The sequence below is a fragment of the Triturus cristatus genome, chromosome 1_2 (genome assembly GCF_964204655.1).
Source record: "Triturus cristatus chromosome 1_2, aTriCri1.1, whole genome shotgun sequence".
NCBI lineage: Eukaryota > Metazoa > Chordata > Amphibia > Caudata > Salamandridae > Triturus > Triturus cristatus.
The window spans coordinates 1003527924-1003553704 of record NC_140580.1 but is presented as its reverse complement, the minus strand read 5'-3'; the positions used below and the strand labels follow the sequence as shown (position 1 = coordinate 1003553704).

The following is a 25781-nucleotide window of genomic DNA, read 5'->3' as shown; positions in this document are numbered from 1 at the left end:
CAAATTTATCCTGTCTTTGGATCCCGGATACTCTATAATTGTGGGCGGCGATTTTAACTGCCAATATGAACCACTTAGTGTGTCGGTCCTAGATGATCCATCTGCCGAAAACGAACACCGGAACATCCCCGATCCGATGCTCCCCATGGTCAAAGCCTGGACCCCTTTGGTTCTTCAGATCTCGGCTCTTACTCTCTCATTATCTCTGAGGGCATGTAATGGGAGATTTGACTCTGATAGACCTGGTCGAGCCACCTTTAATAGAATTGGACAAACCTCTATACTCGATTACATTCTCATTCAAACACGATCGTGGGACATGGTGCTCAATTTTAATGTGATTGAACGCGTTGACAGCGACCACAATGCTTTGGTTGCCACATTCAAACCAGGTAGCTGGGGCATCAGTAGCACTAGTCAAAACACCATATCACCTACATCCGCGCAACCTTTAATCTTGCGCAACAATGGACGAAGGGTTAGATGGCCCCGTATTGTTGCAAGTACAAACAAAATGGCAGAGATCTATCGCCTCGCCCTACCCCACCTTCTTGAAATGTCTGAGGTTGGTTCAAATCGAATTAACACAGAACAGGTGATTGGACCTACAGGTATTCACCTACAGCTAGTGGCAAAACTCTCGAAGGTGTTCTGTTCGCAGGGGAATGCGAGGCCCCATCTGCCCAAAAGGCATCCGTGGTATTCTGCCGAGTGCAGGAAATCAAAGAGCGATCTGCTCTTTGCAATCAAAGCCTTGGACAAAGGCAGAACAAAATCTTTGAGGGCAAGGCATAAACAAACTTTAGAAAGGGCTAGAAAGGCATGGGAGGCCGAGACATGGGAGGAGCTGAGGTCAACCTTGCAGGCCAAAGACTTTAAGGGTTTTTGGACCATTGTTAGTACGGGTAGGAAAGCACCTGGTACCACATCATTCCCAAATATATCCGCAGCGGTATGGGAAGTTCATTATGGGGGCCTCTATTCCGACCCAAATGACAATATATTACCTAAATCCACTTCCCCTACCAGACTTGCTTCTCAAGCAGATGCCATTTTGGTAATAACACCTAAGGAGGTGGAATCGGCCATACGCCTGCTGATACCCAACAAAGCGCCGGGATTGGACAAAATCCCTGGTGACCTCTATCGCTCGGAACCAAAGATCTGGGTCCCGTACCTTTGTGCTCTATTTAACTCTATTTTGATGGGTGTGGAACTTCCAGAGTCTTGGCTTGGTGCAGAAATCGTTCAGATATTCAAGAAAGGCTGTCCTTTACAACCTTCAAATTATAGGCCTATCAGCTTAATTGACATCACACAAAAGCTGTTCGGCCGTATAATTCTGGACAGATTACAGTCCTGGGAGTCGGAAAACAACATCCTAAGCCTTTTGCAAGCGGGTTTCAGAGAGGGCATTTCCACTGTTGACCAGATCTTTCGACTTCAGATCATTCACTGGAAGACCATGTATCTAGAGGGTGGCAGCCTCTACCTCATTTTTGTTGATCTGAGGTCGGCATTTGACCTGGTACCGCGAGAAAAACTGTGGAAGGTGCTTCAGGCTCTAAATGTCCCTGTGTATCTTCTGGATATTGTGAGCAGACTCCACAGGAAAAATTTCGCCCAGGTCAGATGTGGAAAACATGGCGATCTGTCCTCCCGCTTCCCCGTAAACCGCGGAGTCCGACAAGGATGCGTGTTGGCACCCACGCTATTCTGTCTCTACATTAATGGGCTCATTAAACATCTGGAGGGTATCAGGGACACAGATGCGCCAAGACTCGCCACGGGCCTGGTGCCAGCGTTGATGTTCGCTGACGATACTCTGTTGTTGTCCCGAACGTCAACTGGCATCCAGCGCATCTTGGATGGCTTTGTGGATTTCTGCGCTGAAAGGGGCTTAGAGATCAATTTAGCTAAAACTAAATTTATGATCCTCAACCCCCCCAAGCATACACGGCCAAACCCAGTTCTGAACGGCGTATACCTCGAGCGGGTGACAACGTTCAGTTATCTAGGGATTATCCTGCAAGAAAACTTTGGATGGGGGGACAAATTGCCAACTCTGTGTTGAAACTTGCCCAAACCACTGGTGGAATCTCACAAGTATTCAGAGGCTCGGTCTCCAAACCAGTGGGACCAGCGATTGAAATCTATAGGACCCAAGTGAGAGCTGCATCCATTTATGGAGCAGAATTGTGGGGTCATTCAAGAACAAACAGTCTAAGTAGGACTGAATATTCTTTCGTGAGGAGTTTGTTGGGCTTACCGTCTAGCTCCCCGTTGATCCCTATCAGGCTGGATCTCGGCCTGATACCTATGGACCAAGTGGTAATGCTGCGCCCACTAGTATATTGGAAGAGACTTTGGTCTAATGCAGAGCTGGGTCCTTATCGGGAGGAATTTTTGGGAGTTTGGCCCCTATTAAAGCAAAAGAACATTCCCTGGTTGAGTTTTGTTAAGGATGCCTGCATTAAGATTGGTCTACCTGAACTATGGACTTCCCCAGAGACTTCGTGCCAGGCCCTACCAAAAGCAAAATTGGCTGAACAGGCCAGAAACCATCATCTCATGTGCTTACATGAACGTGCTGAGTCCGGGAGGTTGACGACCGAGTTCCTACAAATTAAAGACAATTATAGGAGAGAGGAATTCCTAGATCTGGTCAGTCCCCCGGTTGCTAGGAAGCTTTACTGCCAACTGAGATTGGGATGCTTGCCACTTAGATCGTTTACCTCCAGGTGGGCCTTAAACAATAGCACCGCCTGTCCGGCTTGTGGCTCCAGTCTGGAGGACGAAAAACACGTTTTCTTTTTTTGTCCTATCTACCATATTCAAAGAAAACGTTGGGTTAAGCCCATCTGCATAAATCTTGGTTTTAGAGAGTGTGAGCATGCAATGAGAGTCCTGAAATATGATACCCAACCCCCAATAGTATTCACAGTTTCCCGGTTTTTAAATGCTATGTGGCTAAAACGCAGGAATTTTTTATAGTTCAATATTGAGTTCTGATCTCTTTGAACGTTCTGCAAAATTTTATAATTGTGATTTAATTCGCCTATTTTATTTGTGTATTGTGATAATTTATGCTGCTTTTATGGCCTTTGAGCCGAAATAAAGATTAACAATGGATGGAATTTTAAAACAGTAAATTAAGAAATAAAGTATGCTGCAAAAAGAAGCGAGTGACCTAGTAGCAATATGCAAATGTTGGGCTTTTATAACAGCACTGTAAATGAAAGTTTAAAAAAGAATAAATCTTGGAGGTGTGGTCTGCGAAAATACTAATATACGGAAATATGTAGACCTTGATTTTACAAAAATTGAGAGAGAAAGCCATGCTCCAAGAAACCTTTGAGGATTGAGTGGCCTTTAAAAATTGCTTTAACCCCTTGCATGCCCGCCCCTTTCCCCGCCCAGTGCCGCGCTTTTTATTAGCGGGCGGAGTTCATGACGAGCTGGACTCGTCATGGGCACAGCGCCACCGCAGCCCATGACGAGTCCAGCTCGTCATGGGCACTGAAGGGGTTAAACATAATGTAACAGAACATAGCCAAAACATAACAGCAATAACCAATAACGTTCCATACTATACCATAGCCTAACATAACCTACCATAACAATAACCATAACATACAATACCAAAACATAACATACCAAAACCTGACATACCAAAACTAAACATAACCGAACCAAAACATAACATAAACACAACCAAAACATAAGTAGAACAAAGAGAAAAGGGTGGTGGGATACAGGGGGAGGGGGGACTGTGAGGCCTTAGCGGTGAGTGGTTCATGGTTGGCAATCTTTTTATTTACCACTTGCATTACAGGGCCTCGGACTCTGTTGTACTTCGGTTGGATAGCCTAGTCACTCTGCTTGTACACGTTGCTCTGTGATTGTGAAATGGGTGAGCACTGAAGACTGATTCTAGGGGGTGGAAGAAGGATTGGAGCTCCAGCACCAGGCGATGACATACAATGAGCTCAATGGCCTGTCATAGCTATATCCTTTAAAGAGAGCAGCTCTTGTATTCACACAACAAAGAAGGGCCTTGCACTTTTTAGGGCCATGATACAAATCCTAAAAATCATTTTATACTTATTTGTTATAAAATTGTAGGTCAAATAACAAAGGGCACCGTGGCCAATGGAGTTTCATGCAGGGAGGGTCCATGCTCTCTTTTTTAAGTACCAGTGTTATTGTTTTCGTGTAAACAACAGTGAAATCAAGAGACAGTGGATTGCAGTCAGCATTAATGCCATGCAGAGTATACACATGAATATATTACTGATGTGAGGCAACCAAATCCCTTCCTTAAATTATTAACGAAGATCAGGACAGAAGGTCCATGGGGCCCATATTCTCAAATATTTCATCACCCAAACCCTCCACTTACAATCAATAACTATGCCGCTGTACAGTAATGCATACCATTAATCCACTTGTTGATTGGTGACGGTAGAGTGTGGCTCCAATGTCTGGCTAGGTCACGATCAGCTATCAGAAAGTCAATCCGGCCAGCGTTTGTTGTGCTCTGGTTGAGGTCTACTCATTCATGATACCCAGCATTGACACCATGGAGTCTGGAGTCTTGGGCGTCACTGCCCGGGCACTTAGGTTGCCAGTATGACGTTCTGTTAACACGTTCCCATATCATGAGGTAAAAGGAGGTCCGGGGGTCCCACATCTCCGAAATCTCGAGTTTCTCATCCTGTCCATCTTGGTCCATGCTTTCTTGATTAACTTCAGGAGCTCTCTCATCTCCAGTCTCTTACTATAGGCTTTGTTTACGGTTCACATCAATGATGCACAGGTGCAAGATAACGTATCAAGCCTATAATGATATGTCTGCCCTTTCCCCTAGTTTCTTAGTGTCTCTGTATAAAAGACTGGAAAACTCACTGGGTTTGACACAAGTATGTTGAGAACTTGTAAGAACACTCCAAAAACACAGGTCACTAGAATACCAACACTGGGAATGGATAACCCAAATTGTATGCTACCTGAATGAAGAGGCTTAATAAAATATATTGGTAGCACAATAGTTTTGTGCATGATATTCTGACATACAACCATCCCAGTCCAGGCTGCCAAAGCACTACTTCCCTGAGCTCAAGCGTGTACTATTCCTGGGTCACAAACTCCATTATGTAGAACATACAGTAGTGCTACTTACTACAAAATGCAATTCACAAACCATAGGGGTGGAGATCTCTCCCCCACCACACCTATCATTTCTATTAAGAGATCTCTGCACATGTAAGTTTACTAGTTAGTAGCAAATGTGGAAGGGACAAGGGAGAATAGAGGGAACATGGGGACTATCTACTACTCAGTGGGAGGTGTTTAGGGGAATTTAAGGTTGAGTTTTGCTAAGCAAACAGACACCCACACCCATTGCTATTCACAAACTCCACTTCTAAAGTTACTTCAGATCTAATAGTGTCAAAACAGGCTCAAATGTGCTCCAGCCCAACCTTACCGTAAAAAATAATTGAGGGTGGGAAATAATATAGCACACCATAAGTGCTAATAACAAATTAGTTACATTATTTTGTAATGCAAATGTTTATGTGTGTATACTAAACCCGGGTGGAGCAGGTGTAGTACCTCTATGCGGAGTTCCATAGAGTTGGAAAGAAACTCTGTGGAACTCCGCTCCGCTCCCTCCCCCCTCCCAAATAATTATAAAGTAATAAAAAAGGCACTTACCTGCCGTGGCATGCGCACTCGCAAGATGTACAATGTAGGGGTTATCAGAGAAGAAGGACGGCAAGGATGGAGAAGGAGAGCGGCCTTGGCAAGGAGGAGGCAGCCACAGCAGGTAAGTGCCTTTTTTCTTACTTTATAATTATTTGGGAGGATGGAGGGGCCGGCTAACTTCGCTCCGCCACGAAGTCGTAGTTTTGCCTAAACTCCGCGTTCACAACAGAACGTGGAGTATGCAAAACTACATAAACTACGCTGGAGGAGCGTAGTTACCCACCCGGGCATTGTGTATACAGACACATAAATACACAGAAATGTGTATACATATACAAATTTGTTATGATGAGCATATATAATTATTAAATCATTCTATATTTTAAAGTTTAACAAACTTAATTTGAATATGTTGAACATTTAAAGTTTTATTGAAAACTGTTTACATTAATTGAACATATACATTCAATCATATTTTACTATATATTAATAAAGATAAAAATGTAAGTGAGGGTGTAATATTTAAAAAATGTTGCTTTAAAATATATAAATTAAATTAATGTTTAAATTACTTAATACAGATTTAATTTGAGTTATTCTGCTGTAAAAATGTATTTTATTAGTTCTTGTTTGAAAATACAGGTTCCCACGGACATCCAGCAGAGCGGTCTAACCGCTGCATCATGACGCAGTTCGTCATACCACATCAGTTTGAGGGACCGACCGACGCTTCCGACGGGCTCAAGGAGCCTGTCGAAAAGTCGGTCGGATCGCATTCTCTACAATAGGGGCGAGCTTGCTCAGGCACTGTGTAGGGATTACAATGTCCCTTTGCGACGGCCTTTCCATGTCGGTCCAACTACCATAGAAAGGCCGTCGAAAGGGGTCTTTGGGCCCCTAACAGGGCCTCCAGCCCCCTGGTCCTCGGCTATGAGGCCCGGGTCATTCATGCCCGTGTGCCTGCCACATGGGCATGGATGTTTCAAAACATCCCCTTATCACCGCAGCTTGTGCTGTGGCCTTTTTACGGGCCACAGCACGAGCTGCAATGGAAAAGGGGAAGTTTCCGACAGCCTTCACGGCCGTCGCATCTTAATTGGACCGGTGGGACCGCCATGGTAATTAGGCCCTTTGCCTCTACCACTCCATTTCCTATTTAGCATGGTGCAGTTTACTTTACTTTACAAACGTTATTTCGCAGTTCTGTGAATTACATAAAAGTGTGCATATTAAATTGGTCACATTAAAAGATACGTTAGGACAAGGAGGCAATCAATAAATTAATTTTAAAAAAAATTATACAGTTCGAAATGCTCACTAATGTACATTACAAAGAGGGTTTCGACTAATAGTATGAACACAATTATGTTTAGAACAGACAGAACTATATTGACAGCCGCAAGAAGAAAAGTTTAAAAGGCAATCGATAAAGTGCAGAAAGCTTTACGGGTTCTCACAGCAGCCAGTAAGAAAGAAGCTAATACAAAACAGACCAATGGGGTGTCCAAAGAATGAAATATTACGAGAGCTGCTGCTACTGTCCGTATGGAGATTTTCCTTAAAAGCGGGAACAAAAAAGTATTTCTCTCTTTTTCATAATGAGTGCAAAAAAGGAGGATATGTGACGCCGATTGGACTGACTTGTTGTCACAGGGACAAGGGGACAGGTTCCTAAGGACAAATTGATTATGTGGATGACCAAGCATGAGAGGAATTGGGTTCAATCTGAACCATGTCAGGATAAATCAATGCTGTTTATTTGTCACTATTTGTAAATAGGGGAGAGAATGATTTACAATCTGTGGTATGGATTTATAAAACTTGACAAGTTCTTTTGCTTTGTGATTGTTCCCTCTATCCTGTGTCTCTTTATTTAAAAAGAGCGCTTTTAGTCTAGTTCTAGGGAAATGTTTACATAAAGACAGTGTATCAAACAAAAAGCCAAGCCAACAAGTTAAAATGTTCTCTGATATAGGTTATTCATGGGATTCTGTAGGCATAAGCCAGAGTTAAAATGTCTTTGATAATGTTTTGGTTCAGGCCCACAGTTTCCCTTTTCCAGATTGATAACCAAAGAGGAAGTGGGGCTAATTTGATCGAATCTTTATTGTGGGGGATGCCCGTTTCTTTGTGGGCTATAAAGTTACTGGTTTAATGAGGAGTTGACAGTAATCTTTTGATAAATTTGTCTTCCTGTTTTTGCAGAATTGTTGCGTCAGCAATGCCTCATATTACTGCCCCGTAAGAGGCCATTGAGACCGTTTTAGCCTTGTAAATTGTTAGCATTTCCGATATAGGCTTGTAGCCCAATTTGTTTGAGAACCTGAATAGTGCTGCAATGCTCTGGATCATTGAGTCAGCTCTATTTTGCAGCATTTCCTTCCATAAAAGTTTATGTATTACCTAAATAGTTAAAATAGGGTACCTTTTCCATTTTTCCCCCACCTAAGTTAAACAAGCATTGGCATAGCCAATAGGTCTCGCCTTTGAGACCTTATAAGTATTTAGTTATGCAGCACAATATCATTGGTGCAACAACATCAACTGTTGCATGGGTAAACACTTATAAGGTCCCAAAGGCGAGACCTATTGGCTATGCCAATGCTTGTTTGGTTTCTGATCGCGACAGATCTCAGGACTGCCTGTAATTTCGGTCGCGATAAACGCGACTGCCGTGGGCCCGTGGCAGTGTTCTGCCAGCAGTGGTGATGCATCACAATTAAACACCAGCGGCGGCCGGGCTGGGCCCGGGCTGTGATTGTTGTTACTTATTGATATCATCTTGGCTGCAAGTTATGACTTTTTGATATTTATTTAGACAACTTACCACTATTGTCGCTTTAAAGGTGCTATTAAAGGGGTTCTATTATGTCGGAGCATATTAAAGTGTATTTCCCCCATTACAATACGCTATATTGCCTTACATTCATTTATTTTCGCATCTGCGCTGCACGTCCTATGCTTTCATTATGATCTACTTTTCTAGGAGGGGAAATTAAGCATTGCTTCCCTCTAAGTGCTGCGTTCTTTTTTTTTTTCGGGCTTGGGCCCTGTCCATTCAGGCTGCAAACATTGTTCATATGTACCACAAATGGGGTGGGAGAAAGGGTAGGTTAATTACCTCACTTCCGGAATGGGAGGGCAGTATGAGGAAGGTGAGGGTGAATAATGCAGTCAGATTCGGCAATCATGTGTCCTATTCCTGGCTCTTTGTAGACGCGCAGTGTGATCTTGTCTTTACAAATACAGAGCCCAGAAGCGTTTCATTCATACCTCAGAACCGTCGCCGTGTGGCCTTGCGTGCCACTTCTCTCTGTATGGCTACAAGCTAGACAGTTTGTGGGGATTCCGCAAAAATGCACGTAACAGTGACGCCTATTGTGATCCTAAGACAGTGCGGACTACTTCAAGCACTTTTAGCGCGCAGAAGAGGCTGGAAGCGCTATGCACATGCTGCGTGCAGAAGAGGCTGGTAGCTCTATGCACATGTAGGCTCTGTGAGCATAAGTTAGAGACATTAAAGACTATTTACCCTCAGCAGGGTGAGCGCCTTCTGTACTGTTGTAGCGCCAATATGTTTGGAGCATGAAGAAAACAATGGACTTGACCTGTCCCTGTGCAAGAAGAAAGGCAGACTGCCGGGGAAAGGAAAAAAAGTCATACCTCCGCAGAACACATTACAGCTGTGGCCAAATCTACCAAAGGAGTTTGCGCACGCCCTTCAACTGTGCCAGGAGCTTGAAGGGAAAGAGAGCCATCAGCTTCACAAATTCCCAATATGCGCTATATTGCCTTACATTCATTTATTTTCGCATCTGCGCTGCACGTCCTATGCTTTCATTATGATCTACTTTTCTAGGAGGGGGAAATTAAGCATTGCTTGCCTCTAAGTGCTGCGTGCTTTTATCGGGCTTGGGCCCTGTCCATTCAGGCTGCAAACATCGTTCATATGTACCACAAATAGTGTGGGAGAAAGGGTAGGTTAATTACCTCACTTCCGGAATGGGAGGGCAGTATGAGGAAGGTGAGGGTGAATAATGCAGTCAGATTCGGCAAGCATGTTTCCTATTCCTGGCTCTTTGTAGACGCGCAGTGTGATCTTGTCTTTACAAATACAGAGCCCAGAAGCGTTTCATTCATACCTCAGAACCGTCGCCGTGTGGCCTTGCGTGCCACTTCTCTCTGTATGGCTACAAGCTACACAGTTTGTGGGGATTCCGCTAAAATGCACGTAACAGTGACGCCTATTGTGATCCTAAGACAGTGCGGACTACTTCAAGCACTTTTAGCGCGCAGAAGAGGCTGGTAGCGCTATGCACATGCTGCGTGCAGAAGAGGCTGGTAGCGCTATGCACATGTAGGCTCTGTGAGCATGAGTTAGAGACATTAAAGACTATTTACCATCGGCAGGGTGAGCGCCTTCTGTACTGTTGTAGCGCCAATATGTTTGGAGCATGAAGAAAACAATGGACTTGACCTGTCCCTGTGCAAGAAGAAAGGCAGACTGCCGGGGAAAGGAAAAAAAGTCAAACCTCCGCAGTACACATTACAGCTGTGGCCAAATCTACCAAAGGGGTTTGCGCACGCCCTTCAACTGTGCCAGGAGCTTGAAGGGAAAGAGAGCCATCAGCTTCACAAATTCCCAATATGTCAGGACTTTAAAAGCGACATAGGGCTTGATCTGCAACTGGTCCGAGAGAAAGACAAGTATTTTGACACGCATTGGCCGTGCGCGAGCGGCCGGAGACGCAATATGTGGTGGGGGAGGGGGAGAAGCGGGAGTTGTGTGTGCGCGTGCGTCATCGTGATCGCGATCGCTCTGAAAGCGAAAGTGTTCGCGTTGACGCACGAGTTTTCAAAGTGCTGCTGGCGGCCGGCTGCGCGCGTGTACGATCGCGTGAACGCAAGCATTAGGCCAGCCAGCAGCACTTTGAAAATCCCACATACAAAATTTCTCTCCGAGACAGCGCATGCGCTGGTCTCAACGAGACCTAAAAACAGTTTTTTCTTTTATCCTGACCTACTGACATTACATAAGATTTAGTTTTGTTGACTTGCAGGTCCGGCTTAGACATAAAAACAGTGTACTGGCAGTGCCATTAGGGTCCTCGCTCATAAGAGGGCATCATCTGCATAGAGTAGGATCGGGAGGGCAGAAGATAGTACTGACGGGTTATCTTTGATTGTCTCAATCAGAGCTGTGCTTAATCTGTTGGTATAGAGAGCAAACAGAAAGGGGGCCAGGACACAACCTTGCCTGACGCCCCTCTCTATTTTGAAAGATTTGGTGCATTCACCATTTCTCCTATATCGTACCACTGCGGAAGCGCCTGCATAAAGCTCCTTGCAGTTTACAATTTTGCCACAAGGTGGTACACGGATCTCACAAGTTGGTGATTCAATGCAGCCACTGGAATACAGAACCATATTTACGAATACGAATTCTATTTACATGTATTCTTCTATAAGCAGGAATGTTGCCCATGGGACAAATGCAACGTGTCCTGGTCCTCTAAAATAGGTGGTTGCGGTGCCCACGGGCAACCACCAGCTCAAAGCAATGACAAGATGGACAAAGTGAACCTGAAAGGGAAATACCATTTTGTGTAGTCTTTGATGAATCCTTGTAAATGGTTCTTTCTGAACAAGGTTTTTCAGGTACCTACTGCATATATAACACACATGCACTCACGTTCTTGCACACATACACACTCTGCCACTCTGAAACCCCATTTGCTTATCAGGAGGCAGAGAGAGAGGTATTAAAACTAGGGGTGGGTATAATTTGTGTAATTTGCTGTAGCGTGATTGCCGAAATAACAGCAAAAGTATGCAAGATTACGAGGAATAATGCAAAAAATACACCCTCGCATCCAAAATGAACCTGATGATCCATTTTGATCTAAGGAAATAGCTGTAAATGCACCAGAGCACGAACACCAGCAGTCAGCTGCTACTGGCTCTGTTCCTGTGCTCTTGCACTAGGCATTTTGTCACCAATGACTACAAATTACACAAGCAGGCATTATCGCTCAATTGTCAGTAATTGCGCATCACACGAGTAACGCAAAATAGCCGAAATTTCTCGAATTACTCCAGTATAATTAAAATCTCACCCAGGCTTAATTAAAACCTCTTTATCCAATACATACTGTACGGGACAGGGTTAGTAAATGGCCTCCTGATCTAGAATCAGCTGCCACAATCATCAGCCTGGCATGGGCAGGGGTCAGCCATCTTCCACTATGAGTGGGAGTCCACTGTAAGTTGCACCTTCTGTCTGCAGAGCCTTCTAAACTTCAGGAGCATGAATACAGAGCAACCAGAGGGAACTCCAGGGGATACACAGATCGCCAAACCCACTGGGGAACATAACAGAACACGGAGACATAGTTTAACAGTGGCAGAGAAGAGTAGAGTTTCTTGCCCTTTGAAGGCCTTTGTTTCCACTTATAGAAGGGAAGGATACGCCCCCCCCCCCCCCGCCCAAATAAAACTTTTTTAGATACTGTGCTTCAAGAAAAGCAGTGTTGTTTTGCAACATCTCCGTTTTCTCATTGGGAAATCACCTAGCACTGGGAAAGAAAACATGTATGAAGTCTGAGCGTAAGTAGAAGGAAGGTGGAAAAGATTATCTGGTTTTAATCCAGTTTCTAAAGTACAGATCTGCATATGTGTGACTGTGAACAAAGCATCTTGTTCTGTACACAGTACAGTAACCCACTGCGCTAGATTACATCAACTTCGCAAAGGTGCATTGAATGCCATTTTCACACAGAGTGTTCTGTCAGTGCAGATGAGGATGCAAAATTGCACAGCATTGATGAGAAGTTTCTGTAATCTGGGTGTCTTCTAAAGATGTCCTTTTAATCAGAGGTTCATTCGGAAGCCAGTCCCATTAAAGAAATCACATTTTCTTCTTTTAAAGAATTAGAAAGAGCCGCATGTAGGGAGGAAATTATTATTGCTGCTGCTCTTATATTTTTTCCACCCACACATTCCAGCTCCACACACAAAACATGTGGGCCCTCATTACAAGTGGCCTGATATTTGGCACAATATTTAATGCACCTGATAAAATCAGACACCACAGGGACCTGAATTTACCAGGTGCTATAAGTAGCATATATTATATGATGTAGGAGAGTAACATGCTGATGTTGGTGCTTAATACACAAAAATGTGCATGTTCTGGTAATTAACTGGCATTTTTCCTCATGTAAAGTTTGGAAGGCTTGATCTGCTGTAAGTGATCTGGGGGAAATTGCAATGGTGTTGAAACTCCTAAATCCCATTTGGGTGGTAATCTAGCCTTTAATGGACACCCACAATTAGGGGCATATTTTCAAAAAAACTCCAGAGTGCGGTTTTACTCCAAATTTGGTAACGCCATGCTCTGACATTTTTTAAACTCAGGGATGCGCCGTATTTACAAAAATATGGCGCACCCCTGCTTTTCCCCTAGTGCTGGAACTGAAAAAGCTGCCTGGCACAAGCGCGGGCACCCTTGTGCCATGCTGCAAGGCTGCCTGTGTTGTAGGGGTGATTGTTTATGTGCAGGAAGGAACACCTTCCTGAACATAAACAATCAATAATGGCGATTTTCTCTTTTTATGTGTGCTGTAGAATGCAGCACCCATGGAAAGAGCAATAAACGAGGAGAAATTAACGAGGAGAAATTAATATTTTCTCCTCGTATCACCAGTCTAAGATCAGTTATTCCCTGGTCTTAGTTTTTGGTGCTGCCCCAGCCTGGTAAATATCAGACAGCGTCAAAAAGCAATAGGTGTTGCAGCGGAACGTCCACTGCAACACCCATTGCACGCCCCTTTCACGCTAAGAGAAGCATGAAAAGGGGCCTTATTTATAAGGTGGCGTGAAGCCACCTTAAGTGGTTTAACGCCGCTTTGTAAATAAGGAGAAGGGGATAGTGCATTTGATTGCCACCAGAACATCGCTAACAGTGATGTTCCAGTGGCGATATCCCCATGAAAAATGCCCTTTAGGGTCTTAGATCCAGAAAGTGAATAGCGGCATAGTTTGGACTGCCGATTTGTCGTTAGCATGAGGACATCCTATTAAGAGTGCAGTTTGTATAGTAGTGGAGTGTCATAAGAGTAGCCATGAAAATGCAAAGTAAATGAGCTACATGCCCACATGGGTGCAACTTGGTAAGAATTCACAAACATTTTCAATGACTTTCTCACCTTTGTTTGCACTTCTAAACTTGACCTAAGTGACGGAAGTGTGAGTAATACAGAAAGAGAGTTGGAGCGCATAGACTTTCAGATTTCCAGGGTGTTCAAGTTGGGAGGATTACACACTGAAAAATATTTCCGGCAGGAAGAAAAAAAATGAAAAATTGTTATTTGTGAAATAACATAAATATCATAATCCTTTGTTTTCACAATGCAGAGAGCCCGCACACGTGGATTTAGAGTACCACAGATGAAACTGCGTGAAAAAGTTGCATGTAATTCTCCTTAGTTCCTCATTGTCTGTATTTTCCATGGTGGAGAGCACTGTCGATTCAGTCATTCTGTGCCCTTTGGATGATTCAAAATGTAGACCTACTACTATGTTTGTGGAATGTCCTGGTTTTAGGTTTTCAAAAGCTGGTCACTCAGCTGTAATTGAATGTGAGCATCATACTTTCATAGCAGAAACTCTAAACTCAGAACCACCGCACCGCTGCATTCAAGAGCACAGTCATACATCTCTGACAGGGGTGGGCGAGTTCCTAGCAGCTAGAGGCAGTTATACATCAGGATACACATTTCTCTGCAAAGTAACAATTTAGCATGTACTGCATTTTCAAACTTAAGCCCTCAAAACGAGTTCTACTGTACTGGTGGAGTGTAAACAGTGCTTAATTTGTAAAAAGAAATATATATATAAGTACCAGGGCTCTCCTCAGGAGGACACTGCAGCTTTCCCCACACATTGCTCCACCATACTGTCAATATTAGAAGCAACCCAACTACTAACTGTCTGGAATTCACAACTTCATGGGGTTTAACACTTCTATTTACTACCTGGTCAGGTGGTAAACGGAGCAAAGGGTACTGTATGGAGCCCGGGGACAAGTGGGTGGTGGAGGAAAGAGAAGAAGTGCCCTGGCAGTGGGGAATATTGCATGCCCCCCCTGCCAGATAAGGAGATAAGAGGCTTGGCTGCTGTTGCAGTTCTATGTAGGAGGACTTCTGGTCTTAAAGGACTCACCTCATCTTTGTCTGGCTGTGATCCTGCCTCAGCTGGACTGAGACCGTAACAGTGTCCAGAACAAGATAAAAGAAGTGGCAGGAAGACGAGGATGCAGAGATCCAGGCAGAAGTGAACCTGAGAAGTTGTGGGTTTGAGGAGTCATCCAGTGAAGAGCCTGAGATGGGAGACGTCTCTATGGGCGCAACACTTCCTTGTACTCTGTTCCTTTCGGCATCTGAGTTGTTTTTAGAAGACTTTCAGGGCTTTTACAAGTGTATTGAAACATGCACTTACAGGAACTTTGCTGTTTTACTACTGTCATTTCAAATGATTGATGCAAATTCTTTATTTAATGGAGTGTTAAGGTATGACATTACCTAGACATGAAGTATTGCATGGAAATAAAACCATATGGGCATATTGTAGCAGTGTGTGATGGCAGTACCGGGGTGAACAGTATCTTGGCAGTGCCTGGGCATCTGTTGACTGCTCCTGGGCATGTAAGGTTCTACTTGGGGTGTGTACCCCTACAGAGTCAGAGCCCTAGGCAACGTTTGCATCACAGTACCCTGGTTTGATACAACCGGATTAAACTAGTAACTCCACATTGCAGGCTCAGATTGGTTATAAATAACCAAAGGGAAATCGTGGATTTTATTAAAGGACTCCAATTAGCACATTAAAATCGCGCTCGATCTCTCTCTGTTTCTCTCACCCCCACCCCTTCGCTCCCTCCCTTCATATGTGACAGGTTCTAGTGCTGCAGAGTCAACCTCAGCATAAGCCAGTTTGCATTGTTGTCTTTAATATGTCTTCATGTCAAGGGAGGAGTGTTCATTTTCAGCATGCTAGTAGTAATTCACATATGTGTTTCACGGTTGGCCATCACGGGGTTCCCCAACCCTAGTGAAGATGTCTTGGTTGCACTGTATTCTGCATTTCAAGTATTGCAACACTTTCACAAAGTGTGAGGTAAACAGGTGTTACCGTAACAATTTGTGAAGACCTCAAAAGATGCTCTTGGGTGACAAGGAGTGAGTCATTTACGATTTTACTAAATTCTGTATTGGTTGTAAACAGGGGTAGTTGTAGTTGCCTTTTGAAGAATGACACTGTTGCCATTTCCAAGAAAACCACATTGCAGAATGGAGTCAGCCAGAAAACTCTACGAACGTGGTTCCCTGGGGACACGAGTGTTCAGCTCCAGTAATCTGCGCTACATGAGATACCAAGTAATTCCTGAAGAATTTCAATCTTGTATGACGTATGTAATGAGCACTTTATGGATCCAATCGGGTGGTACCAGTCTGATGAGGCCAAATCTTTTTTAATGGATCATAGAGAAAATGCACTAGCCTGGGCCACACCTTTTACATATAAGAACGAGATTAACTTAGAAATGTCTTCCTCAGTTTCATTCCAGTTCAAATGGATAATTCACTGCCAGTATTTACCACATTGGAATCATCAGCGGGTTTTAGGAATTTGAGGAGAGAATAGATATTGCATGCATCAACCATAAGTCTCCAAAAGCTACTAGATTGGAAAGTTCAATTGCCTATTTTTTTAAAGGTTTGCCAATGTCTGGAGACGTCAAAGAAGATCTGTATTAAGTTTCTTGTTCTGATAATGATTGAGACAAGTTGATTGATTTAACTTAAAAAGTGAACAGAGGAAAGAAGACAGAACACAGAGATTATAAGGCAGAGCCTTCCATGATCTTTGGTCAAGGGACCGCAGAAGCACTGCGTTTATGAGTTCTGCCATGCTCTGCAGCACAGACTCACCTTTCCCAAGTCACGCACTGGCCAAGTGTGATAATCTGAATTCACAATTAAGACACTGGTTCGGGGCAAGAGAATGCTGTTGGTTCTCTTGGAATGCTGAGGCTGGTTTGTGAAAACCATAGTGTTTCTGGAGGATGTACTGCGCTCAGGGGCCGGAGCACAAAGTTGGACAGTACATTTCACATGAAACTACAGGAGACTGACAATGTTTGCAAATGTCTGAAGGCCATTTTGAAGATATCAAGTATACGTATCCACGTTGTTCAGGGAGTCCTTGCTAGGCAAATGATTAATTCGTGGCTCTAGAGTAGACCTTTTTACCGAATATATGACGATACAACGCGTTCCATTAAAACGCAGTATGTCACATCGCAGTTTTTACAATGCAAGTCGTTACAACGATTTGCGCTGGAGGGCGCTGGACTTAGGGAATGTAAGATTTACTATTCCAACTCCAGTCTACGTACAGTAGGAAAGGTGTGGAATAATAAATCATACTATTCCTTAGGTTAGAGCGCCATCAAGTGCAAGTCGTTGTAACAACTTGCGTTGTAATGACCGCGATCTAAAAGCATTGGGATGTAACGGCAGGAGGCTCCTACTTGCCTTCCATCTGTGACTGACTGTGTGCTGTGTGGGATGGCTGTGGGCTGGGTGGGCTCCGTGGCTGTGGGCTGGGTGGGCTACTTCCCACAAATTTCACAACTACCATACTTCGGAGGAGCCACCCTTTGTCGATCTGGAGCACAAGGCCTGTGCACAGTCTTTTACAACTCCTACGTGCTTGTGGTGTTCTGTTGAGTTTACTTGCCTGGCCTTGGCCAATCTCAGCTGTAATGGCCGTGAGGGTGTGTGAGAAATGACGAGTCCAGTCCAAAGCTGATGCTTGGGACTACCACCCTGCTCACCAGCACTGGAAGTCTCTCTGGAAATATCATCTCTATTCCAATTCTGACAATGGAGCTCAGTAGCCTTAGCGGACTAGTTACAGTTACCCATCTGTAAGAGATTTGATTTCAAAGGTCTTTGTTTATTGCTTTGGCAGTAAGAACCAGCCAAAGCATTCAGGTTGGCTCACCAGCCAACAAGTGCATGAGGAACTGAGGAACGGCTCTCGGTTTCAATGGAAGCAAGTCAGACTTTGAAATACACTTCACTCAGACCTATAGTGCTTCACGCTGGTCATCAGCTTTTTTAGTGGCTAAATTATGCGTTTTTACTGTCCGATGTAATCCACCTGAGTTTACCATGCTCTGAAATGTAGGAAGCTGAGATTTAGGCGCAGCCAGGATTTAACACTGCGAGCTGCAGGTCGAGGCAGATGTCAGCCGTGAACCTTTAACTAACGGATCCATTTTACCAGCCCATCTTTTTCTCTTCTTTCCATGTTCCCCTTACCTTTCTTTAATTCTATTCCCTCTCCACCACCATTCTAGTCTTCCCCATAATTAGCTGTGTTGGAACCAATCTGGATTGACTGTTGTGGAGACTGGCTCTATAAACACCAATTGATTAAAACATAAATGACATAAATATATTCCTCATGTGAGAGAAGAGTTTTCTCAGGTGATTCCGGAGATGAATAGGAAATAGTGTCAAAAACTGGTGGGGCCATTGTAGGAGAGTAGGATCTGCTTCACATGGTTACCCCCACTTTTTGCTGGTGTTTCACTGTTTTTCGACTTTAGTCTGGCTGGGTCCCTGCTATTCAGGGCCCCAGCCTAGCTGCTTACTCTCTAAATTGATTGCATGTACTTTAGGTACCCTCCAGATTGGATTCTGAGGTGCCCTTATAAGTCCCTAGTATATGGTATACTATGTACCCAAGGCATAGGTACCCCAGAGGCCTACCAGGGGCTGAAGCATGTATTGTGCCACCCCTGGAAAGCCCTCCAAAATGACACCACAGGTCTGCTATTGCAGCCTGGGTAGGGTGGTGCATGCACCCCTTACTGAGGTATAGGTTCACTATACCTCACCTATTACTGCACATAGAAACCTATCAGTCACCCCTATGGCAGGCCTTATCAATCCTGAAGGCAGGGTGCTTGGTTATATGTGAGAGGGTGCCCAAGCATGATCTGAGCCCCTCTGCAGCCTTCGGACTCTCTTCCCCGGGGTTGTCAGTGGTGCAGCCTGACCATACACTCTTAAGTGCATTATATCTAAATCGGTTAATGCTAACTTTGGACTGGCTGCACGGAAACATGTCGTGTTTGGTGTCAAACACCTTGGAATCATACCCCCACATTGCTTCCTGACATGAGAATATGATCCCACCCTTCTAGAGGGAGAGACATGGCAGTACTGGTTTACCCGGTAGAAACTTAACTGAGCCCTGGCATCACAAAATGGATGCTGCAGCCACAGACACGGGTCTGGCTTCCTGCTGCTGACCGAAACTCCAGCAGGGGAGGCCTGGACAATAGGTTTTCTGTCACAGGGAGGTGTAACCACCTCCCAGACAGGCTTATGTGTATTGGGGCTGGGTGGGAGCACTCTCAGAGTGCTTTGAAGTCCTGCACTGGGGGCACATTTGGTGTCCCTGTACATAGTCCAGCTCAAACCGGTTCAAGGGCTCCCAGCCCCTGCTCTGGCGTGAAACTGGACAAAGGAAATGGGTGTAGTCACCCCTCTTTCCAAACCCTCCCATAGGTGGGTCCCTAGAGCTAGTCCAACCCCTTCCTTAAGTATAAGTAAGGAACCTCTGTAACCAGAACTTTAGATATCCCTGGACGAAACTCTGAAGCTGAATCCTGGAACTTCGACGCTCTACTAAACACTAGAGGACTGAAGAAATCTCCCTTGGGGTCAAGGAGTGACTCCCCTGCTTGGCAGGCACCAACGAAGCAATTGCCGGTCTGCATCTCCAAAGCTCCCGCCGGACTCTGAAGTATTTGCAGCCCAGGAAGAGGATATCCAGACATCTCACAGGCCGACCCGAGTCCCCAGCAAAGCTGAGACCCGCAGCCCTTGTGTGTAGCGTGGAACCGGTACTCCTGGTCATCGGGCACTTTTGCAAGTGCATTGACTTCTCGACGTCTCTTGAAGTCGTGCTTGGGGTTACATGTAGCGCCCACCTCAAGCAGAGAATCCACTGAAGATTGTCAACCTAGTCACTCCGAGCGACCCGTGGGTCATCATTTTGTGTTCCTTTTGAGGTCCCTTCGCGATCCCTGGTCCGTCAACTGGTGGGTCCCTGAGAAGGTAACTTTGATTTTCCTTGGGCTTCCCTGGTTGCTCCAGACGTGCCCCAACTCCCCACCAAGTGGTGAGTCCCTCAGACCTTGCTGGTCTGCATTAGCATTTCTTCTCTTTCTACGTGGGTTGTTGTTGCCAAGGCTTGTTGTGTCCAATCCGGGCACCGACACTGCAGCACTCGACATCCTTTGTGGGACAGCTCGAATCCAGCTCCTGGTTGTCCTCGACGCCTCCTGGTCCTCGTGGCTGAAGAGTCAAGCTTCACCTTCTTCACCTGAAATCACCCAACATCGGTGGGCATCCGCCTATCGTCCTCCTGGTCACTGGCTAGTGACCCAGACTCTGTCCCCTCTGCTTTCAGGTTCTTCTCGACTTTGATCCAGGCTTGGATCTCTTTGGACACTTCGCATCTTCCCGGCAGCAGCACTTCTTTGCCAGCTCCCATTGAAATCGACGACGCGACCCAACACCATTTGACACCTATGCACCCGGCTTCCCTGGGTGAGATAACTCAAGTACTCTGGTGCTCCCATGGGTGTTGACCCTAGAACTTCCTAAGTCCCAAAGGGTTTGGTCCTGACTTGTTTATAAGTGTCCCTAATCTTCAAAAATCTAACCGCGACTTTCCCTATAGAAGCTAACAAGAGCTTGCGGCTGTGTTCTCACACTGCACACAGCCCCCGTGGGTCCCCTGTGTCACTACCTTGGGTGGTTCCTTGGGGTCCCAGCGACTCTACAGGCTCTAGGCCTTGTGTCTAGTTAAGTTGGGGTTCTCATACCACTATTTTAGGATATGGTTTGGCTCGCCCCTAGGGCCGGACGTATATTTGTGCTATTTTACTGTAATATTTGAAGTGTAACTTATATGTTTTGACCTCTTGCCTCATAAAGAGACTAGGAGGGTGTGTTTAGAAATAAATACATATATTTTATATATATATACCTAGTGTGGTTGTCTTTCATTTAGCCATTCAAGAGATTATAGACTGGTAAAACAAGCTGCTTTACATTCCTTCAAGACTTAGCCTGAAGGCTGCTCTCCATAGCTACCACTAGGATAGCTTTCAATAAAGGTTGTCGTTAACCTATCATCAATAATAGGTTGTTTGGACTGGTACAGGGTGCCCACTATAACTAGTGGACAGCATATACCAGGCCAACTTCTCACAACCATTGTAAGCTTTTTTATGTTATGTGATGATCTGCTACAGCAATAAGGATTTATATAGCACTGCATTAGTATGACCTCATGTCAACTGCATTGCATATATTCATGAAGATTATATACATTGTGATTGTAGATATGCAATGCATATAGCCTCCCTGGTCAGAGAAAGTTGCAAACAGAAAGACCTATGAGGGCGAGTCAAAAAATGCTTGTAGAAACAGTCCATGACGCAACTCGGAGAGGACAGAAGTCACTCTGAGTTGGGTCATTGCTGGGAAGTTGTGATTACATTGTCTGTGCACCGTAGACAGTTGTTAAACATTATGGGGCAGATCTACAAGGAAGTGCAGCAGTGTGGCAACGCAAGCCCTTTGGCTGTGCCACGCTGTGGCACTTCCGAAGCACAGGAATGCAAAATATCAACAATGATATGTCGCATTCCTCTGCTCTCCCCTGCGCAGGGGCACAAACAGCTGCCATGCGCCGGCGCAGGCACCTTTCCACCATGGTGCAAGGATGCCTGCGCCATGGGGAGATTGTTTTTGTGCAGGAAGGGGCACCTTCCTGCACAAAAACAATCACTACAGGCATTTTCCTCTTTCAATGCGTCCTGTAGAATGCAGCACGCTTTCAAAGAGGAAAAAACAAGGAGAAATTAAAACATTTCTCCTCATTGCGCCTCACTACGCCTCCCCTGGGGAGGTGTAGCATTGACACGCATTTCCAGATTTAAGATTCCTCGTAAATCTGGAAATGTGTCTCGTTCCATGGGTGTTGCGTGGGACCACCCTCAGCAACACCCATGGAGCTCCCCTCCACGCAAAGTGCTGCGTGTGGAGGGGCCATATTTACAAGGAGAGGAAAAGTCACACAGGGTGGCTTTTGCTCTCCTTGTGAATATGGAGAAGTGAAATGCGCCTCCACTACGTCACAAAAGGTGACGTACTAGTGGCTCAGGCGGCTTGTAAATCTGCCCCTATGTATTGAACAGGTTTTTCCTACAGGTATTTGGGGGTTGTTCCTTCGATGCATGTACATGAGGCAAGGAATCTGGAATGTGATTTTGTCTTTCAGAGGGAGCTAGTGCATGTATTTTAGATGTGCAGCTTCTGGTTAATTGGTCATCGGGGTCTCTTCTGTACCCTCTGAAGTCTTTTGATGTGGTAGGATGGTATTCCTTGGCACAGGGCATAACATAATACAGTACTGGAGTTTATTACAGTCCCTACTACACAGAGGTGCTCTTGAGTGGGGATGAATCAGTTTTTTCAGACTTTAATTTGATGAAATAATGTCTTGACCACTGCTAACACTTGAGAATTCAAACTGAGGTACGAATTCCACAGCAGTCCCAGGTTTCATTCCTCTTTCTTGACTAGTACTGTGAGAGGGAAAAACACCACAGCGTCAAATGCAGGAGTCAATAGCTTTTTTATTGTAAGTTGAACAAGAAATTGCAGGTCCTGGGATATTAGTAGGTCTGCCGATAGGCAAGATCTTTGAATTTTACTAAAAATATTTGTATAATACACTCACATAAAGGGGCTTTCAGCCACCTAGCTTCACCTACATTTTACTTCCGCCCACTACAACATGAAGCAGTGGGTCAGCCTACTTCAGTCACTGCGTAACTACACTTTGAGTGAGTGCATTTAGCCCTTTCACAAAGAGCACACATGCACAAGGCAGATCCCTTCAGTGCCAGTGTGTTTGTTTTTACTTTATTATTATTTTAGTTCGCCTTTGTTTGCAGAGCTACCAGATGAGACACAGTGCATATTCCACACTTTTTTCAGTTCCTGTCTCCTGCCAATGCTGTTTTAAATTCCTTTTGAATTTGCCTGTGTTTATTTATCTGACAGTTGCTTTTTCACATCATACCAGTAGCTCACATGAACTCTAAATATAAGCTCATGTGCTCTGTTTTTGCAACCCTAACTGTGTATATCTGTCATTCTTTTTTCATTTCTTTAATTTTTACTTTTTCTTTCTTTCTTTCTTTCTTTCTTTCTTTCTTTCTTTCTTTCTTTCTTTCTTTCTTTCTTTCTTTCTTTCTTTCTTTCTTTCTTTCTTTCTCCTTCTTTCCTCCTTTCTCCTGTCTTTCATTTCTTATTTCCCTTTTTCTTTCTTTCCCATTTCTTTGTTGCCTTCCTCTTTTTAATGTTACTGTGTTGCCTTACTCTTTAGTTTTTCTTTGTTGCCTTCCTCTTTCTTTTTTAATTCTTGCCTTCCTCCATCCTTTTCATCTTTCTTACTGTCCTACTTCTTTTTTCTTTCCTTCATTCTTTCCTTCTCACCCTCTTACCAAACACAAGACACTGGCAGCCCATGCCAGACAGATTGGCTTTTTAAAGTTTGTGTTAGCCAAGACCTTTTAATTGTACTACATTTTGTGTATACCTTTGGGGGTTATTCAGACAGACTTTGTCCATTAGTCTGTGGTTCGTATTTCACATATTTCTTCCAACCTCTCCAGATTGCATTATGAGTCAATGTGTCTGCCGACTTCAACCATTGGCTAACTTTGGGAGGAGTTACAACTTGCTGCCCTTTCACAAGGAGCACATCAACACACAAATTAGTCCCCTTCAGTGCCAGAGAGTACTATGGCAATGTGTGCTTTTTTGAGACCGAGACAACATTTTTACCCTCAGTCAATGTTTTGTGTAGATGAATGAATGCGCAGCAGCTTCTCAAACAATCAAGTTTTGCAAACTAAAACCATCTCAATCTTCATCTTCATCTCAATTTTTATATGGATAAACCTAGGGAGTCGGAGGTCATTTCCCTGACTGAGACTCTCTCAGCTTTCAACCTAGTTCCCTTTGTGTCTCATCCTACTCACAGGATGGGCCACAACCTAGGCCAGATTTTCTCTAATATAGAGCTGGAGGCTGCCTCTACCCATGGTCTGGTTGGACCATTGTCTATTAAGTTTTAGGGTGCCTAGCTCTTGGAAAGAAGGCCAGAATCTCTCTAACAGAGTGGAAAGCAAGTACAGAGCCTTTCACAGAGGTTCACCATCAGCTCTAGGGATTGCCCTTGAATCCTCTGTCCATCTTCTATCAGGGAACCCAAAAGGGGATGCGTTTCAACTAGAAGCTTGGTTGAGGCACAGTGCCCGTGAGTTAGACCCGCTGATGAAATGTACTACCAAGAAAGCTAGGCTCTCGGCCCCCTGGTGCAATGGTCTCTTGAGAACTAGTAAAAGTGCATGTAAATGCTTTGCTTGGATAGGAAGTGGCGGAAAAACGATGGTCTGGATGACAAACTTGAGTATAAGATAAAATTGAGACTTCCAACAATAAAGGCATGGAGATTTTTAAAAAATCATGAAATCCTTCACTACTCAGACATCCATCATCAGGGATCTCCCGAACTCTACAGAATGGACTAACCATTTGGCGACTTTCTTTCATGAAAAATCATGACTATTCAGAATTCCTTCTCAAGCGGGCCTTTGTGAATACAGTTATCTCTGACTATGTGGAAAAAAATAACCTTTTGCACATTAGTCAGTCAGGCTTCAGGGCTAACTATAGCACAGAAACAGCACTGCTGGAGGTTTCAGAACATATCAAAGAGAAACTAGATCACGGGGGTAGAGCCATTCTAATTTTATCTGACCTGTTGGCGGCCTTTGATACGGTCCCTCATGATAGGCTCCTGGACAGGATGAAGGAACTTTGAATAGGTGGCTCTGCCTTAGAATGGTTGACTTCCTTTCTTGAGGACAGAAGTCAGGAAGTTTGGACTCCTCCCTATGTGTCCTCCATCCCCGGTCTGAAAGTGGGGGTCCCGCAGAGCTCTGTACTGAGCCCCACTCTTTTCAATCTATATATGTCCCCCCGGCACCACTGGCAGAAGCATGCGGGCAAAGATTATTTCATACACTGATGATACCCAACTGCTTTTCACCTGTGATAAGGGAGCAGACTTTGAGGGTGAGAAGATTAGACTATGCCTCACTAAGGTGTTCAATTGGCTAAGGAGGAATCAATTGAAATGTAATCAGGAGAAGTCGTAAATTATCTTTTTTGGCTCCTCGTCCTTGGGAGAGTGGAGACGTTGGTGGCCTGGGGATATGTCACCTCCACTGTCCGCGCAAACCACTGTAAAAAATCTGGGCATTTCTTTGGATAGTGCTCTCTCGGTGAGATCTCAAGCCCAGTTGGTAGTAGGTACCTGCTTTGGCCTACTGCGAATGCTGAGGAAGTTTCTTTCACCTACTCTCCCTGGATACGAGGAAAACGGTGGTCCAGGTGTTGGTTACTTCCAGACTGGACTATGCATATGTCCTATACCTAGGCCTCCCTGAGTGTCTTCTGAACCGCTTGCAGGCGGTCCAAAATTCAGAAGCAAGACTGGTACTCATGCTTAAGCCCATGACTCATATGTCCCCGCACCTGAAGGCATTACACTGGCTTCCAGTGATAAAGAGGATTAGGTTTAAGGCTCTGGTGCTGTTTTTCAAGGTTCTTCAAGGTAGGAGCACTAGCTATCACACAAAGAGAGTAACCCAGTACATTCCATCCAGAACTCTGAGGTCATCCTCTATGGGCCTGGCCTTCATTCCTAGAATACTCCGAGCCCGTTCTGGAGGAAGTTCCTTTAGATTCCTGGGAGCCCGAGGTTGGAACCTCCTCCCTGTGACACTCAGATCCGTAACTGACCTGGCTGTCTTTAAGAAACTGCTTAAAGCCTGGTCATTC

The 25781-nt window shown here is 44.6% G+C and overlaps 1 protein-coding gene across 2 annotated transcripts in view; it reads right to left on the bottom strand.

Moving 5' to 3' along the window:
• Nucleotides 1-25781, bottom strand: part of LOC146868581 (P2Y purinoceptor 4-like) — a 97986-nt gene that overhangs the window by 11822 nt on the left and 60383 nt on the right. Inside the window, exon 1 of one of the 2 annotated variants that reach the window (XM_085615760.1) lies at nt 14932-14964. The exons of the other annotated variant lie outside the window; for it this stretch is intronic. The gene's annotated coding sequence lies outside the window, so the exon portion shown is untranslated. Of the gene's footprint in view, nt 1-14931; nt 14965-25781 lie in introns of those variants that run through there. 2 annotated transcript variants of the gene reach the window in all.